This window comes from Crocodylus siamensis, chromosome 2, assembly GCF_052110815.1.
Source record: "Crocodylus siamensis isolate JL-2025a chromosome 2, ASM5211081v1, whole genome shotgun sequence".
Classification (NCBI taxonomy): domain Eukaryota; kingdom Metazoa; phylum Chordata; order Crocodylia; family Crocodylidae; genus Crocodylus; species Crocodylus siamensis.
This window is the reverse complement of record NC_143396.1, coordinates 109,259,427-109,277,999: the sequence shown is the minus strand read 5'-3', so window position 1 is coordinate 109,277,999 and position 18,573 is coordinate 109,259,427.

Sequence of the window (18,573 nt, the reverse complement as noted above, 5' to 3'; positions counted from 1 at the left end):
AGGAAAAAAATGTGAGGGCTTGACTTGGCTGTAAAATTAACTCAGCCTTGAACTCAAGTGTTCTTTGTAACCTGAGGCCCATCCACACAATAATACCCGTACAATAAGTGCAGTGGTGCTTTTAACAGCTTGTCATTTGCTAATTGTCGGGGAAAAGAACTGAACCAAATGGATCGGGCCCCAAGGTCACGGTGGGCCGGGGTGGCAATTAGATACGGACAGGTGGGATTAGCGGCGTAGAGTCTGGAGATAAGGACTCGGAGCGGATTGAGAAAGAACAGGTGAGTTTATTTGACTTGCGCTTCAGGCGTAGGCAGAGAGGTCTTCAGGTACAGTTTGGAACACAAACAATTAACAACAAAGGGGTCTGTTGGCCCACGAGGTTCAGTCTGAAGACCTAGTCCCAGGGCTGGTCAACAGCTCATAAATGGGGATCACAAACAATGAAACGAACTGTAACACTTTGATGATGAACCGCGTGATGCCAGTCCACAGCAATGGACAAATCGGGTGGTTGAATACGAGAAGCCGAGGTCGGTAGCCAGAAGATGAAGCTGCGAAGATGTCAGGTTAGAGGGTTGAGCCGGGTCGTAGTCGGTGAAGAAAGCCGAGGTCGATGGTCCGGATCCGGGTTAAACAAAGTCCAGAGGGTGATCCAAAATCGTAAGCCATTAATCAGTTCAAAACGTAAGTCAGGAGCCAGATGAACGTAGTCAAAAACTGCAATACAATGAGTAATACGAAGAACTAAGCCACGGAGTCAAAGGAGGAGATCAATAGGCCTTGAAGCCTGACTCAGAGACAGTCCCTGCAGCAGCAGCCTCTGTCTCCAGTCCACGCGATCTCTCCCCGAGGGAGGGGCTCACAGAACTTTTATATCAATTTGGTAGCCAATCAACGTGCTCTCCGCAAATAAATTTCTAGTCCGATTACCTCATGTCAGGTTCTGACTGAGCATGCTCTCAGCCAGGAGCTGACACAATCTGAGCATGGGTCTGTGGGGAAAGTAGGTCAACAATGATTGACAGCTCCTCAGGTCACCCAGGGTGCAAGGACTGGGTGAGCCTTGGAAATTTCCACTCGCAGAATCAAACCGCGCATGTCAGTTTAACCTCTTCTGTACTGGCAGCACATACTCAAAAAATTTCCATGACACTAATGTGGCTGCTCAGCAGAATGAATGTTGAAAGGGGGCAGACGTGCAACTAGCCCCATAGCAGCAACAGAAACCACTCCCCCTGCCTTCCCCCCTGTAGCTTCTTCAAATTAATATACCACCATATTTGCAAAACCAGCCCTTGTTTGAGTCTTGGAACACAGCCTAAAGCAGTGGTTCCCAACCTTTGTTTGCTATGACCTACTGCTGGGAGTGGAGTGTGGTGGTGGTGGCGGCCTGGGGCAGGCGTGGGGGAACTCTTGGCACCTGGCGCGGCTCATCCTTTGTGCGCGGCGCCTTTGGCATTGCTCCTGCAACTCTTATTTGGGTTGTGACCTGAGGTTGGGAACTGCTGGCCTAATGGACTAAAGTGTTTGAAGTTTAAGCTGTTATTTAAATCATTACATTGATTTTTAGCCTCATCCAGACCTTGAATTGTTATCTCTAGCTGCATAAAGTCAATATGAAATGCCACCAAATCGGAATATATTTTATACTTGCCCAATTTTCTTTGTGTAGAGACATAAATAGCTTCAATGTAGGATAGTGGAGCCTGGTGAAACTGCATGAGTAGAAAAGTATTGTGTATAATATCACAATCTGACACCCCTATAAATATTTTGAACTGTTGTTTCAGTGGAACATTAAAAACTGAAAAATCATTAGCAGTCTTGCCAATGCTTTAGCATTTAAAAGGCCTTATCTTCCACTTTCTTACACCTTTATGATGCTCCATTAGCTTAAAAGAGCTCTAAAGATAGCAGATGTGGCCACTGGTGAATATTTTCATTTCTATGGTCCTTGTATGCACATGAGGTGTGTTGGGCTGTGGCTGAGGTGAAAAAATTCGGACTGGTGTGCCCCTCTTGTTTAGCTATTCTTGGTGGCTGGAAAAGCTCCTTAGGCTAAAGGCAGCTAACTGCAAGTTAAAGCAGCCCTAGGACTATTCAAGCAGTAATGTATTACTAAATGGGTGCATCTGCATGAGACACTTACTGCAGTTGCCTAATTAGTTCTGCAGTAAAGTCTCAGTGTCTACACCTGTGGTCCTATTAGGCTGAAGTAAACTAATAAATGCTACTGTAGGTTAGTACTTATAAACACAAGTACTATCCTGTGGCAGTGTTATCTAGTGTGCTGCAATGCACATGTAAACACTGGTGGAGTTGGCTGTGGTATGAGGGTGCTTCAGTGCATGAGCTTCCTGGTGGCTAGCTCCATACTGGAGCACCCTTGTGCCCCAGGCAGCCCCTCTGCAGCACATTGAGTGGAGTTGGAGCAGTCCTGGGCTGATAGGCTGACTCCCCATGGCTCCCTGCCAGCTGGGGCTGCTCCAACCAGGCTCAATGAGATGTGTTCTGGGCACATGTATAAATGTGGTGCCCAGGAACAATAAATTCTGGCATGAACTGCGCTGGAGTTTAGTCGGTTCAATTAATTTCACATGTAGATTGCAATGTAGCTTAGAGACTTAGTAGTCTCTAAGCTACATTGGTTTGCTCATTTGTTCAGCAAACTCTGAGGAAATGAATTAAAAGACAATGTGAATAGAAAAAAATCCTTGGAAAATGGGGAAATAAAATACCATATGAGAAAACTATAACTGGTAAAAAATCTGTTTCCTGAAGTAGAGGTGTTCCTAATGCTTTACTCTGCCATTTCCTTCACTGCTCCACTCACTGGACCCACTTTCACAGCACCAGGTGCAGCACCTGCCATTTCGTCTTCCTGTGCATGCAGCCAGGGTGTGGGGAATCTGGGCAAAACAGATGTAAGGGATCCTACTGTTCCACCTTTTATATAATGCTCTGCCAAATCTATCTAGTAGATTCCCACATTGCAGGTGCGCATCCAGCTAGGAGGCAGGAAGGTAAGAGGTATTTGACTGCACTTGCCCCTTTGTGCAGATGTAGCATCTACTTCTCTCTCTGCTAACCCAAATGGATCACAGGCAGGAAGAAGCAGCCTAGATAATGGCAGTAGCAGATTCAAATGAACAGGGTTTGGCCTTCTCCACCTCTGGGTCACCTGTAGGAAGTTCTCTCGGCAGACGCATCCCCAGGCACTAACAGCTTTCTTCAGCCTCGGTAGTCTCAACAGTCACCCAAACATTACTTGGGAGCTTCAGCAGCTGGTCAGTGACTTCCAGCTGCTCCAAACAGCCCCACTTGTCTCCTGCAGTTTCAATAGCCACCCACTCCTAAAACAATGTATCCATCCAGCCCAGTAATCAATGCCCTATACACTTCTCCCAGCTAGTTAACAACTAGCTAAACTCCAGCTTTCTGCTCAGATTTACCTACCCAGATACATCTACTAGCACCACCAGCTAACTTATAGCATGATCCTGCCTGCACTCTCCATGACTTAGGTTATAAAGTTAGCATGATATTTAGATTATTGAGAAATATGCAAAATATCTTATTAAAATTTGCAGGAAATGTTATACATGCAGCAGAACGAAACTTGGCTGCTATTTATTCCTGGGAAGTGCATCTAAATCTGGATCTTTGTATTTATTTTTGCCAGGAGGGTGAGGAGAAACCTTTCATTAATTTAGAAAAAATAAGCCATTTTTACTGTAGAGGAAGAAGATAGCCAGCAAGCAGCATGCTGCCTTGTTCCATCTGCCTCTGCACTGGCAATGTCCACTGTGCAAAGTCCAGATATGAATGAATTCCAAATATTTTAGTGCAGCGAAACTTCTAGATGCTTTACTTCCTCATTCTAGCAGCTGCAGTATCGTTTTACAGACTGCAGCTGATGCAGTCTTTTGTCCCTGTCTGAATGTCTTCTTACTTTTTGTGATGAAAATTAATAACAGAAGCCAGGGGGCTGAAAATGAACATGCTGTAATTGATCCTTATTCACTTCAGTGAAACAGAAATCTGTTATTGTTTTTAAACTTTAAATCTAGGAAGCAGTAAATGTTTGTGCTTTGTGAGATCTCCAGGAGGATTTTTTGTTGAATTTATTTGGAAGACTTCCTTAAGCCAGATTGTTGGCCATTGTTGTACCCTGTTGCACCTTTTCTGTTTGGTTCATACTTGGGAATTCTCCTATGTAGGAGAAAGCTTTGGAGGATGTAAAGCCAAAGTAGCTGGTTCTGTATTATCAGGTCCTGCTCTTTATAGTGGGAGCTATTGTGGGACACCTGGTGACTTATTAATGGGGGCAGGGCTTGAAAGGACAGTCCAGGTTACAGCATCTGCCTTAATTTGTCCCAGGGGTCTAGGATCAAGGGGCTATGTGCAGTACGTGGTGTGTGAAAAGATGGCAAAGCTCAGATGCACCTGAAGAAGTCCCTGGTACTACCAGCATTATAACAACAGCAATCCATACTCCTCTTGTGTAAGACTGGAATTGTCTAAGAACGACAGTGGGAATACTGGATACCCCAAAGGAAGCAAAATAGACCTCACCACCATTTTTACACCAGCCAGGGAAGGCAAGTCAGAAACTGGAGAAGGGAATGTGGTGTTATCTTGATAATGCTTGTGGTGTGCAAACAGCTCTTTTTATTGTATACAGGAACTTACATAAAGAACTATGTACAATAAAGAGCAGCAGTGTAGAGACCACTGGTAAAGTGATAACAGTCTTATTACTGCCCTTGCAAGAGTCTTCTGGCCGACTCTGAGACTGGCCGCCACTGAAATCCCCACCGGCTTCTATGTGCCATTGTCACCCCCATGCGGCTGCCGGTGACTGCAAGTAGTCCCTGCTTGCTGCCTGCCACATCTGCCCTCACTGCCAAAACCACCATGGCTGCCTGTGGGCATTCCCCGCTTGGCCCACCCTTGCAGCCGACATCACTGTGGCCACCTGTGGGTGGTCCCCGCTTGCCACCACCATGCCCCCACTGCTGACACCATTGCCACCACCTGCGGATGGTCATCATGCCTCCCCCCCACCCCAACCTGAGGAAGCATGTGTCGTTCATGTCTTCCAACCTCATTTTGGATTCTGACTGTGAGGACGTCTGTGATAACATATCTTTCTTCTACTCTGGTAACTGTATGGGACATATGGGCAGTAGGTATAGATGCAAACCATTAGGCCTTAATAGGAAACTGCACTGATAAAATTGAAATTGTAGTAGTCAGTTAAATAAAACTTTTCATATTCAAGCTTATAGATTTAAAAATAAGTCATAGAAGGCAATTTTAGGAAATATCTGTCATGGCAGTAGTGTTTGTATAATTTTGTAGGATACAAATATGAAAACTTCCATAATATGTCTTGGTAATAAAGCAGATTTACACAAAACTGGCTATTTAAATGCCTTGAGAAAAGATGAAACTTCCAAAGTTGCTGTAAGATAAATTCAGCTTTAAAAGTACTAGCACTGATTATCATAGGAATTTGGAGTAATTGAATTTTTCTTCATTCAAATGCTGAGTTGCATTACCTAGGAATGATCACACTAGCAAAATGTCATTTTCTGTTTGTTCTGTATTGTTTGCCATATTTAAGATGGCTATAATTTTAGAGATTTCCTCCTCTATGTAATTAATTATAGGGATCAGAATATTTTTTTTTTATATCACATAGCAGTTTTCATGTGAATTCCTTCTGGCTTTCCCATTTTCCCATGCAGTAACCATATGGTTGCATCTCGGAGACAGGTTTTCTTAATTTCTTCTTCTTCATCTTAAAAGAAGATGGAAATTAAAAACATTTCACTCACTTTGGGTGACATGATCTACTCTAAAGACGGGAAACCTCATTCAAGAAGGTTGTAGAAAAGTAACAAGGAATTTTATTGGAAGCGCTGTACAAACCAGTCTGTTTTCCCTTTGATGGCATCACTAACTCAAACAATTGTCAAACTCGCACACGTTTCTATAAACAATAACGTTCCAGTTTGGTTATTACATATGATAAACAGGATAAGCAGGTGGCTTCTCATTGCATCAAGCAGACTGAGTGGGTGGAAGGTGGCTGGAAGCTGGAGTTAGAGCCCCGTGCATGGAGGCGGGAGATGCTTGGCTACAGTGGTGCAGCAGGAGGAGGAGGAGAAAGAGCTGCTGGAAATAGGGGAGCCAAGCAGCACCCAGGTGGCTGCAGCCACACCAGGAGCAGCCCCTCTGGGAAGCTGTGCGCGCTGGCCAAGGCCAGGCCCAGGCAGGAACACAGCACAAGGCTGCCCCGAGCAGGAGCAGGAGCAGGAGCAGGTAGAGCTTGGCCCCATGCAAAGCACTGCAAGGGCAGCCATGGATGCACCTACACTACACTGCCTGGGGAATCTCTGCTGTATGTGCTCCCTGCCCCCTTTCCCTCCCCCCACCTCCAGCCAGCTCCTGGGACCTAATGCCCAGGCAGTGCCCACCTCACACATGTGCCCCTCCCAACCCCAACCCCAACCCCCCAACATGCAAGAGTAAGACTTTATTTTGAGTTATTATGCAATTGCCTCTATATACACTACTCAAAAGAAAAAAAAAACACAAAAAAACCCAAACAAACCAAGATCAGGACAAAAATTTCTTTTAAAATAAATTAAAATGTATGTTCAGTAGATGTTTGAGTTTTAGTATATGATATAGTTTTTATCTACAGTTTGTTACAATCATATAGTCTAAAAGATGTTGTTTGTGTGGCCCTCGGCAGCTCACCAAAACTCATTAAGTGGCCCTCCAGCTGACATAATTGCCCACCTCTGTTCTAGGCAGTGGTTTGCAAGTGGATTGAAAGGCCTTCCTGTAACCCTGAATGACTGGTGGCCAGGGGTTTGCTTTAGCTAGCTTTATGCAAGTGTACACTGACTGTACTGACTTTTGACACTTCTTGGCAGTGTGCTGGCTAGTCTTGATCCCATTCTGAGGTGCCTGGCTGTCTCAGTGCACAGACTCAGTCAGTCCAAGCATCTCACTTCAGGGTTTGGATTCCACTCAGAAAGCTAATTTTTAGACCTATAAATCCTTTTTGGATGTTATGCAGCACTTAGAGCCTTGTTCTATCTATGAATGAAGGTGCACTTTGAGTATTTAGGGATCAATATTTAGACACATCTTTTTAATGGACCAATTGTCAACGATCATTTATCTGTGTACTATTATTACAATGTATTATAGTTAAAATTCTTGAACTCTTGAAAGCAATAGTACTTAGAAGAAATATTTTCTAATGATATACTTAGTACTGCAGGATTGTATTATGTGCAATATGTAAATCAGTGATCAGTAATAGCAAGGACACTGTTTAGAGAGAAATCCACTGTGTGGCACGCCTTTCATACCACTGCTCTCACTTACCTCTTGTCCCAGTAGAAATTGCTAAACTTAGTAAAGAGCTACCTTGTGGTAAAAGCAGTGTAATGAATATCAGAATTAGAATAAAGTCCAGACAGCTTTAAAATACCTTAGATTCTTCAGGAAATAAATGCTAGCACAAGAGGTTAGGTTATTCCTTGATTTAGGATTTGTTAAAGAAATTAAGAATTGACCTTCTCTCTAAAATTCAGAATTTGGCACTGGAATCATGTGTACATATGTGTGAAGATGAAATCCATTGCTATCTTCTAACTATGGGGGTTGATTACACTTGATCAAAAACCAGTGTTCTCGAGGATAGGAGGATTATGAATATCTTAATCTGGAACCCAGTATTTAAAAATGATTCTTTCCTTTTCAACTGCTCTGTACCTATTGATATCACCTACTTTGCTTGTCACGAACAAAAGCTATGTGAGTCCTATCAGTAGTTAAAATCCTGAACTGAGTAGAAATAGCTTACTGAATATATAAAACCATGCTCCCATGCTTTTCCTGCTTTTAAAAAGCTAAACTAATCAGAAATGGCAGAAGACAAGAAATACATATCAGCATGAGTACACTCAGACACATAGTACATGCAGAAAATAATTTGGCATTAGCTTTAGAAATTTTAGATGCCTGGGTTATGAGTTGTGTATGGCTGTATATGAGTTGTGTATTTCTGTCACTTTTTTTTTTTTTTAAAGCAGCACATTTCAGTGCCTACTATGAAATGAAAACTTGCTTTCTAATTTTTGAGAAGATGTTGCAAAATTTTAAATGCATCAGGGAAAGCAAATGCTTGTTAATGAAGTGAAGATATATCACATACATGTAATTGTAATATGTCCATTATAGATATAGCTAGTACATAATCTAAGGTAGCAAACCACTGGCAAGCATTTGCCTTTGACTTGTATTGAGTTCTGTGTTCTGTTTCTTTTATTTATTTTGTGGCTTCAGTAGTGCAGTTCCTTAGTTCTCCCTGCAGCTTATCCAAAGCAAATAAACCAGTTATCTAAAAATACTTAAACAGTGTGTATACCCATGTGAATGGCCTGATTCCCTTTAATTATATATGCAAAACAATTAATTACTCTCATACATTGCCTAACCTTAGAGCAGGCTGTGAAATCTGACGTAGCAGCTGTATAACAGGGTTATCCTGCAACTTCTCTTAAAACTTTAAACAAATATGCTAATTACAAGGGTGTGCAAATTCTTGTTCAGCAGCCCAACTAGAAGAATTAATTATCTGTGAGCTCTCCCTAAAGGCAGGCCACTCCTAAGCGCTGCATGTTTCTTTTTTAGAATGGTTTGGATTGCATGCCTGTAGTTTGCAAGGTAGTCTTTCCCTATTACAGGTTTAAAAACGAACTCACATGAGACAAACATAATGTTCGTTATTATCTGTATAATGCCATATGTGTCCATACAGCACAGGTAAAAGATAAGAGAATTACTTGAATATATTGTTATCATCTTACATTCATAGCAGCTAGTTTTATTCTCCCCTTGGTGTATATGTTATCTAAAACTTGCACTGATGTAAAAGTAGTTATGTCAGTATAAATGTCCTTTAATGGAGACTGGGGCTTAAAGTGGGCGGTCATTTATACCTGTGCACAGGGGATATACATTTCTACATTTTCTAGATTTTGATTCAGCCTAAGCGTGTGTACAGGAATTCACAGATTGTCCCACTGAAATCTGCATAACTACTTATGTGCTTCAGATTCCAAATATACTCAAGTACCTGGCTGAACTGGGGCCCTATGTTCTCTTTTAGGCTAAGTACAAACAGTCAAAAAAGCCTGAGGCTGAATTGATTCAATCTTTGCAGTCTAAGCTGCATAGTTTGAACTGACAAGCAAGTGAACAGACATTTAGTTTTGACTCTGAAAAATGCAGCTACATGCCTGCATTGGCCCAGGCCAAAAGCTGGGGGGTGCTAGAGCACACCTCCCTGCTTGACTGGAGCAGACAGGTTGGGCCAAGGCTAGCTCATCCACCCTGCAAGGGGAGGTTTGCCTGAGGAGGTACAAAGCCTCTTGGGATGCTGGGGAGCTGTGAGTTAACTTGAATCTGGAGGGCATCTGGGATAGAAGTTAAATAAACTGATTTAACCTAAATTGGTTAAGACTGATACTTCATGCATCCAGGTTTATCGTAAACCAGTTTTGACCAGTTTGAAAATGATTTATGTACACTGAGTGTCTGTTTTGTTACAGATCTGAACCAGTTTCCGATCACTTATGGGTTTATGTGTAATTTCTGTCCCTGGCCCTAGGGGTGGAAAATGATTACATTATTTTTTTTTAAACCTGAAAGATGGAATTTTCAGTATATTGTAAAATATTGCAAAAATTGTGGGGCTAGTCTAAAACTGAAGAATCTAATTCATAGGAAAGTACATGTGATACATTTTAATGAAAGAATTTCTGATTAAGATGGGAGGACTTTTTGGAGGAGTGGATTTCAGATTGAATCCTTTTGACTGGATGTTGCTGTGGTGGGCGCCTAGGCTAAGGACAGACATTGCACATAAACTGGTTTAAGTGATCAGAAAGTAGTTTAAACCTGTAACAGAACAGATATTCAGTAAACATATAAACCAGTTTGAAAATGGCTGAAACTGGTTTGAGATCAGCCTGGTTGAATGTAGTATCAGACTTAACTGATTTGGCACAAACCGGTTTATGCAATGTCTGTCCCAGACCTCTTGCTGGTTTAAATTAAATCAGACTTCCCCCAGCATCCCAGCATGCTCTCTGGGATGGGTGGGGTACTCTGCTCCACAGTAGAGCTGGCCCCTCCCCTCTGTTCCTTGGCTGCAGCTCTGGGAGTCTTCCCAGGTATTTACCTGGCTTCTGCTCCCACTCTCCTCTCCCTACTATCCATGAAGCAGGCATTCCCCTGTCCTGCACAGGCATCTCTCAGCATTAGCTAGCAGACCACATGAACATATTTTACAACACCACCACAGCAAGCACTGACATGGTAACCAGTTTTTAAAAAACCTACCTTATTAAATTAAATATTATTGTTGGTTTAATATTTCTATGCATACACATAATTTTACTCATAGCTAGGAATTGTTCTTCACTTCTGCACAGGAATTCCCTTTTGCTTATGCTAGTGGGAGTTGCTCTAGAAAAAGTTACCGTATTTAGAACAAGCCATCATTTAACTTATATGTGTAATATTTAAAAATTAAGATGGGTAAATGTTCCTTTTGAAAATCAAGCAGATTTTAAATGATGACGATCAGACCCAGTTTCCAAACAGGGCAATCAAAATAAAATATATAGTTTTATTACCTTTCCAAGACTTACTGAAAATTTCATACTATTTTGTTATTTCTGTATCAGAACTTCAGTATTCTATACCAAAATCTTCCCCAGTGTGGTGCTGCCCCACAGCTTTTCACTCTCTCCTATAGGATACATTTTTGTTCCATCACTGTTTGGTTTCTTTTTCTCAGTAAATACCACAGAATGCAACACAGTTCAGGTTAAGTGTCTTAAGTGAAGATTAGAGGATAACGTCTTTTCCTCTCTTGTGCTCCTTATGTCTTGGTCTTTTCTACAGAAGATTTCTTCTACTCTCTAGAAAGCAAAGCTCTCAGTTGCTGTGTCCTTGTGATTCTTGGCTACTATCTGAGGCTATCTACTGGTTCTTCAAGCTCCACTCAGTGGCCATATGTGGGAAGTGCACACATAAATATCTTACCATTACTGCAGATTTTAAGGAGTTGTATTGTTACTATTATTAGAAATAAGTGTATATTAAAATGCAAAATAAAAATACAACCCTTGGTGAAGCCTAGATTTGTATATACATTTCAGCTTTAGAAAAAATGTACAAAAATTGAAAAATGTCAGCTTAAGAAAAATGTACAAAAGATAGGGGGATAATTAAAAATTACTTGCAGGTGAGCTCAGTATCCATTTTAATGCCTTTCAGCAACTTTGTCAGTTAAAGTTTCTGACTTATGTTGATTCTAGAGTTGTCACCATTAATGGACAGTTGGGATGCCATCTCTTGTGATATTTCTTCCTTTTGCCTCTCAACATATATTTGTGTTTTTTAATAATGAAATGCAAATCTTTGAGACTATAGATTTCTGATTAGCAGAAGACTTTCCTCCATTTAATTTATTTTTCTTTGTTAAACACCCTAAAGCACTAGGAACATTTATATCAAGCTAAATATGAAGATCATAAGATTTAATGTAACAATGTATTCCCTACAGCAGACCAAGAAATCAATGTATAGAAACTTAAAGAAAATCCAGTTTAACTGGAACATGTGAATCTCCTCGATTTTTAGTTATACAAAAAATTCATCTGACGGCTTAGTTACATCTACATTTAGATTTACAATTCTCCCCTCTAGTGACCTGACTAGGACTCTTGCTAACAGTGATGATAAGAAATTACAATGTGGTATTTTTACTAGATGAGAAAAAGCACGTGAGATTAGAAACTTTACCAGCTTTATACCTGACTAATATAACCTGTTAAAATATGCAGAGTCATTACTTGTTGTTTTCTTTACATGGAAATAAAAACATCCATAACTTGGTTTTAATTGAATTCACTATTATTGTCTTTAATTACATCTTTACTTATTTCTTGTTTCCACAGGAATTCTGCCACATTCAGTGTGCAGGTTAGGTAGGCCCAAGGCCAAAGCTTTTTTTTCAGGGCTTCTTGTACATCTGGCATTTCTAGCTTAAATACATTCCCATGAATGTAAGTGGTTTTTTGGGGGGTGTTTTGTATAGAACTAAGGAAGTAGCATATAACTAAGAAAGCAGGCTCTTAGTAAAAAACATGAGACTGGACCTGATAACACTATAATGCTGTAATGCAATAGTTTATATATATTTTCTGTGTACATTTCTTATAAACTACGGGTCTTTGTCTTTTTTCAGTCTGAAATTGCTACCAGAGATGTTGTGGTTGCAACCTTTTGCAATGTTCTCTCCAGGATGGTACATGATTTTAGCAACAACATCTATATTTAGCATAGTAGATATTTCCCCTGCTACTATGGTTGCTATAAACTTGCAATTGTGAAAAAAATATTTTAGGGGCCAAAATAGGCCTGAATCAGCAGCTCTGTTGTTCTTTTCTACAGATACTTTCTTTCCAGCTGTTTCTTCCCCTGTGTAAAATAGCTTTACCTTTTTAATTTTGATAATTAATGGCTAGTCCAAGTATTTTGGAGACCTGAACATTCCTTTGCAGTGTGTTATCTGGAGTCTTATATTAAGGGAATAGTTACAAAAGAACCAAACAGAAATATGCTCTAATTCTTTAGAAAAATTCTGAAAAAAGCCAAAGCAAATACAACAGTAAATGTGTCCCAATCTTGAACCCACTTTAGTTACTTTGCACTTTTCCAGCAGTAGAAAGCTGTCTGAAAGCTGATGTATCCAGCTTTTCCTACCACATGGACGACTGGTGCCTCCTGATACCGGGGAACCACTAGTGGCCCATCCTTGGCCAATTGCCATCACCAGTGGAAGTGCCAGTGGCAAATCCGGAAATGCCACCAGCCACCAGCATGCCTCTTGGCATGCCCACAATCTTGCTGGGGGGGGGGGGCACTGGTCATTGCCCCCCACTTCCCAGCTGGTGAGGGCCAATTTCAGGGAAGGCAAGTCCCCCCCCGCCATGTCTCTCCTGCACATCGCTTATGTCCTACAATGATGAATACCTGGGTGACCTAGAACCATTGATATGTCTCTTAGGATGTTGTTACATGTTAAAATTCACACGTGCTAAAACTATGGCACGTTATGAGGCATCACATTTACAATGTGCTCTGAGTAGTCTCATGTTAAGGGTTAATATGATCTGTGACCTGCACAGCTCTGACTTGCAGCTATAGGGCTGGTGAGCCAGGGCGTGACTAAGAAGGGCACCTGGGGTCTATCTTTGCTTAGGGAGTGGGGGTGGCTGTACTGTGGGGAGCCCCCAAACTAAGCCCAGCCAGCTGGCCTCAGCAGCTGACTCCACCAACCCCTGCCATCCTGATTCCAGCTCCCCTGTGCCATAGACTGGGCACTCAGCCTTGCCTAGAGAGGGCTGCTTTTGCCTGGACCCTGTGGGAAAGTTCAGTTAACTGCTGTTATTCACAGTTCATTGAAATTTTCCTACACTGTCTGGCCACATTTCTCCTGAGCCTTACCAGCTGTGGCCTGGCCAAGCATCTTGATAGGGCTGTGGCTTCCTTTGGGCAGAGGGAGGGTGGAAGACAGCTGTGCTGCAGACAGTCTGCAGGTCTTTGCTTGTGGGGGAAGCCAGAACATGGGAAGGGGGTGTGCATGGTGGGAGCATCGAGTTTGTGTCCACCCCCTCCTGGCATCTCTGTGCTCTGGCTTCACCAAGGACTGCAGAGCTGCAGCTGTTGGGAGGGAAGTTTGCATGGTGGGAGCATAGAGCTGCTGGGAGGGAGGGAAGCTGGCTCCAGGCTGCTGCTGCACAAAACCCACTGTGGACAGCTATGGCTCTGTGTTCCTAGGCAAGCATGGAGCCTGCAGCACAGGAGTTCACACAGCAGGAGCATGAAATGTGCCTCTCTCTCCTGGCAGGTCCATGCTCTGGCTTCCCCTCGGGGATCAGAACTGCCATCTCAAGGAGGGGACTTGGGATTATGAGAGCACGGAGCATGGTTTTCCTCCTCCTGGCAGCTCCATGCTCCCACCGTGCAAACCCCACTTTTGGTGGCTGCAGCAGCGCACTCCTAGGGGAAACGGAAATCATGGTGCTGCAGAAATTGCTGCAGCTCGTTTCTCGGGAGGCGAAGAACTCTCAGACACACTCTATTAGCAACACAAAAGGTATATTTGCAAATAGGGTCAGAGCGAAGACAAAAGACCACGCTCTGCCCGCGGGGAAAACTTCTCAGCAGGCTTTTATCCCCTCTCTCCTGGGCACGTGTGCAAAAGCAGGAACTCTTACAACTCATTTCCGGTTCATACAAACATATATGAAATGATGTCACGTCATCCGTCGCATGTGCATTATAATTAACTACTTAAGTATGCGGGGAGGATAGGCTTATATGCATTAGCTGATTACGCATGCTTAGAAAGCTCTTTAGGTTACCAAAAGTTCAAACTTTCTCTCTGTCTCAAGGACACAGCCAATTAAATCATAGCCTTTGTAGTTGACAAGAGTAGAGGCAGAGGAGTTTGAAGGTATGCGTGATTTAGTATTACAAAGAGGTAGTAAATTAGCGAGATGTCCTTGGTGGTGTTTCTGCTTATCAGGTACAAGATACAAACTGTGTAGCTTTAACAACACTCTATTCATTATGCATTTCTAATAATATTTCTATTTTAATAATATTTCTAACAGTGCCACCAGGACGGAGAGGCAAGGTCCATCTGCCTGCTCTACTTGGAGCTTGAGGCTGCTTTGCTGAGCGGGGGGCCTGGCTGCAGTGTCCCTGGCACTGGCAGGGCTCTCCCTGCCCCTGGGCACTACCACCCCTGGGCAATAGAACTTTTGAGGCTAGATAGATTGTGGGAATGGGGGGCTGAGGGTGGTGCATCCTGGCAGTCCTGGATTTAGGCTTGTTACTTAAGCTACAGTTTAGGGCCTTACAATATTTAGGCCAATTTAGACTAGACATAGGAAAAATGTTATTTACAGTGCGAGTGTCCACGGTCTGGAACAGACTCCCCCAGAGGTGGTGCAAGCACCTACTCTGGACTCTTTAAAGAATGTTTTTCTTGTTGGGGTCACTTGATCCCAGCTGACTTCCTGCCTATGGTGGGGTGGGGATGGGGGGCTGGACTTGATGATCTCGCGAGGTCCCTCCTAGCCCCTAATCTATGACATCTATGAAATATGAATGAGAGACCTCAAAATAATAATAAAAAAACCTGACTCAATATCAAGATTTATAATAATCAGGTGGTAAATAAAGGAAATATGGGAAAATGACTCTCTAAATGTAGGCACTTTCATTTTAATATGACAAATATACATACATTGGATTATTTTTATTGTACGGGCCTCTTAAACTGGACATAGTTTAGGGCTTCAGCATGTCATAATCTGGCATTACATCCTGGGATGCTGGAGGATCCAAATTTGTTCATTTTATCTCCATGGCAGCCAACTGATATTACCACAACATGAGCTGGTAGTATGACCCAGAGATACTTTTTGCCCAAAGTGGTGTAACTCTGAGATGCTCAAAGGACACTTGGCACAAGTTTCCTTCTTTTAATGTTCAGATGCTCATGTTTTAAGTGTCTTTAGCATGGCTTATGAGTAATGTGTAACAAGGCCCTGACTCCCTTTTGATCCTGTTTCTCCAACATACACATATTGTCCACATGAGAGGAAGGAAATCCTAGGAGCCCTTCAGTTGGTTCAAATTTATGGCAAGGGCTGTCAAGGTTGCAGCAGGCCTCCTGTCTGTGGGATTATAAAATTTTCTTTGTCCTAATCTCCCCCCTCTGGTTTTATGGTGAGTACAACTGGAGGATATGGATCATTGTTCACTTTCTATTTTCTGTTTGTTGTAATACTGTGATTTCTTAATTTGTGTTGGTCTCAGTGACCTGATTTTGTCTGACGTTGAAGCCAAGCAAATACCACTGACTAGTGTAGTACAGTAGCTCCAAGTGCGTAGCAATGTGGCCGAGTATTGTACTTGTGTTTGTGTTGTCTTTTTAGTAATATTTTTTCCACTTCTTGTAATGATAGTGCTAGTAGGAATCAAAACAGGCCAGGTGTTCCACCGTGCAGGATCTAAGTGTCATATAAATGTCTAATCTGTTTTTGAACCTTGCTAAAAATGTCTTGGCTTCAGTTATATTTTGTGGCACTAATTTCCACATCTTAATTGTTCACTGTGTACAAAACAAATGCTTTTATTGTTCATGAATTGGCTGTGCTTCCCCTTTTTGGAAGAATCATCAAGCTGCTGTTTTGGTTCTAGCCATTAGATTCTGCAGGCTTTTAAGCTCATCAGATCTGAGCAGTGTCCAGAAACTGGTTCTCAGTCTGGCTTCTCACGCAGAGTCTTGCAGTACAGTCTTGTCTTCTAGGGAAGTGGGACCTCCACTATCTAGCTGCCTTAGGCACCCAAAACCAGGGCTGAAACTTCCTCCCGCCCCCAGCAGTATCTCACCAGTTGACTGAGTATACCCTCCTAGTTTACACTAATTCTTTGGATTCCTTATTTTAGTTAAAACATAGGAATACATGTATTTAGTTGTGAGTCCTGAAAATCACTCACAATTTGCTCCAACAAAGCAAAAGAATTAGAGATTTGGACAAAAAGAATAAAACCAGCATACCAATCCCTTCTCTCCAGTGTTTTCGCTACTCAAAGAGCCTTTTGGGTTTCACATACTGCCAGTATGACCCACAAACTACTCATTTCTTCTGCACAGTTATTTTTATTTTCACTGGCTAGTGGCTAGTTAGATAGTCCTTGGCTTGAGAAGATCCAGACCTGAAATAAAGTTATGGACCTCTCTCTTAGGTGACCATCTGACTGGCTTCAAAAGTCCAGTAAGATTGCTCGGTGCCAGTGCTGCCTCCCCCATGCATACCAGGAAAAGCAGTTTCTTTGTGCAGTGTCTAGCCTGCTGTTTTAGGTGGATGCATTTGAATGGAGGATTGTTCAAGTTTTATCAGTCTTGATGGCCTTCCTGTTGTTAGCTCCTCAACTAGTTCTTGAGGATTAATTCTAATACTTTCTGGCTATCCAGATCCTGGAGACTACAATGTAAAAGTGACGAGTTCCAATCCAAACGGTGTACAAAACTGAATTTGCAGATCAATACAGAGATGTGTGCTTATACTAATCCATCACAACTTTGGATGCCCACTTTTTTCCTATAAGTATAAAGGCATGGGAGTAGTGATTATCCTTATAGCAGTGGTTATTTTATGCACCTTTAATCATCTCCTCCTTTCCAAGCCATTTTTTTCAATATTTTTGGAAAGCACACCTGACCTTGGCTTACCAAATATGATTCCCAAAGTGAGGGAAATTAATGTAGTTATGTTATTTAATAGACATACTTTCAAACAGTCAAGCTATTCTCAAAATATGTTTATAAAGGACTTATGATGTTATATAGTTCCTGAGTGTACATCTGGGGAGCTGTGAGAGTTATATTTTGACAGAAATGTATCCATTCATAATACTGCTTTTGAGGTTTTCAGTCTGTTCTGCAAACTTGCTTTCATGAATATGTGCAGCCTGTCTGTTTGTTTAAAACAAGTACAATCAAGGAGGCCACATGTGGTAGATGAGTCATAACTTGGCCCTGATCACTTTAGTTTGGGTGGAACACTAAACTGAGTAGCGTGCTTATTTACTGGTGGCTGTTGTTTAGTTCCTTTTTATATAGTTCCCAAGTTTGGCTATTTCCGTTCTTGGTTTCCTGTTGAATTACTCTTGATAGAGCTGTAGGAATTAGTTGTACCCAGTCCTGACAGATGGTCATTCTCGCAGAAACCTTGTCTCCATCCAACAGTATAATCTGATAAATGATAATGAAGTGAGGGGTGTTCTTCATGTTCTAGTAATTCTTGTAATATTTTCTTAATTTTATTATAGTATTAAATCTCAGCTGATTTGGGAAAATCCTCTTACTCAAACACTATTTATCTGTAGATCTCAATGTTTTATGTATTCAAGTTTAATCTTCAAGCCTGACTCTCTGAGGCACATTATTATATTATGTTCATTTTACAAGTGAAGAAAGTATGGGACAGAGAGCGTAATAAGTCACTTCAGGAGACGCATCAAGCAAGTTGTAGAATCGGCTCCATAACGCAGGTATCCCTGCTCATTGTCCCCTACTTTACCTATTTCCACCTCATTCCTCACAGCCTAAAGGCCATAGCAACTACAAAAAAGAGAACACATTATTGCAAATGACTCCTTGGTTAAGCAGCAGTTGAGTAGGATTTTCCAGGATCACAGTTTTGGATTTGGATACCGAAATTCTTCTAAGTGCCATTTTGGGCATAAAAATCCTGTTTTGGATTTGAGTCTGGATGCCTTTCCAAACAGTATTTAGCTCCCACTAGGACATCTAAAGCAAAGGGTTGCAACTGAAATAGAAGTGAAAAGGAACTGGGCATTTTTTTAAAACTAAGATTATTTTCA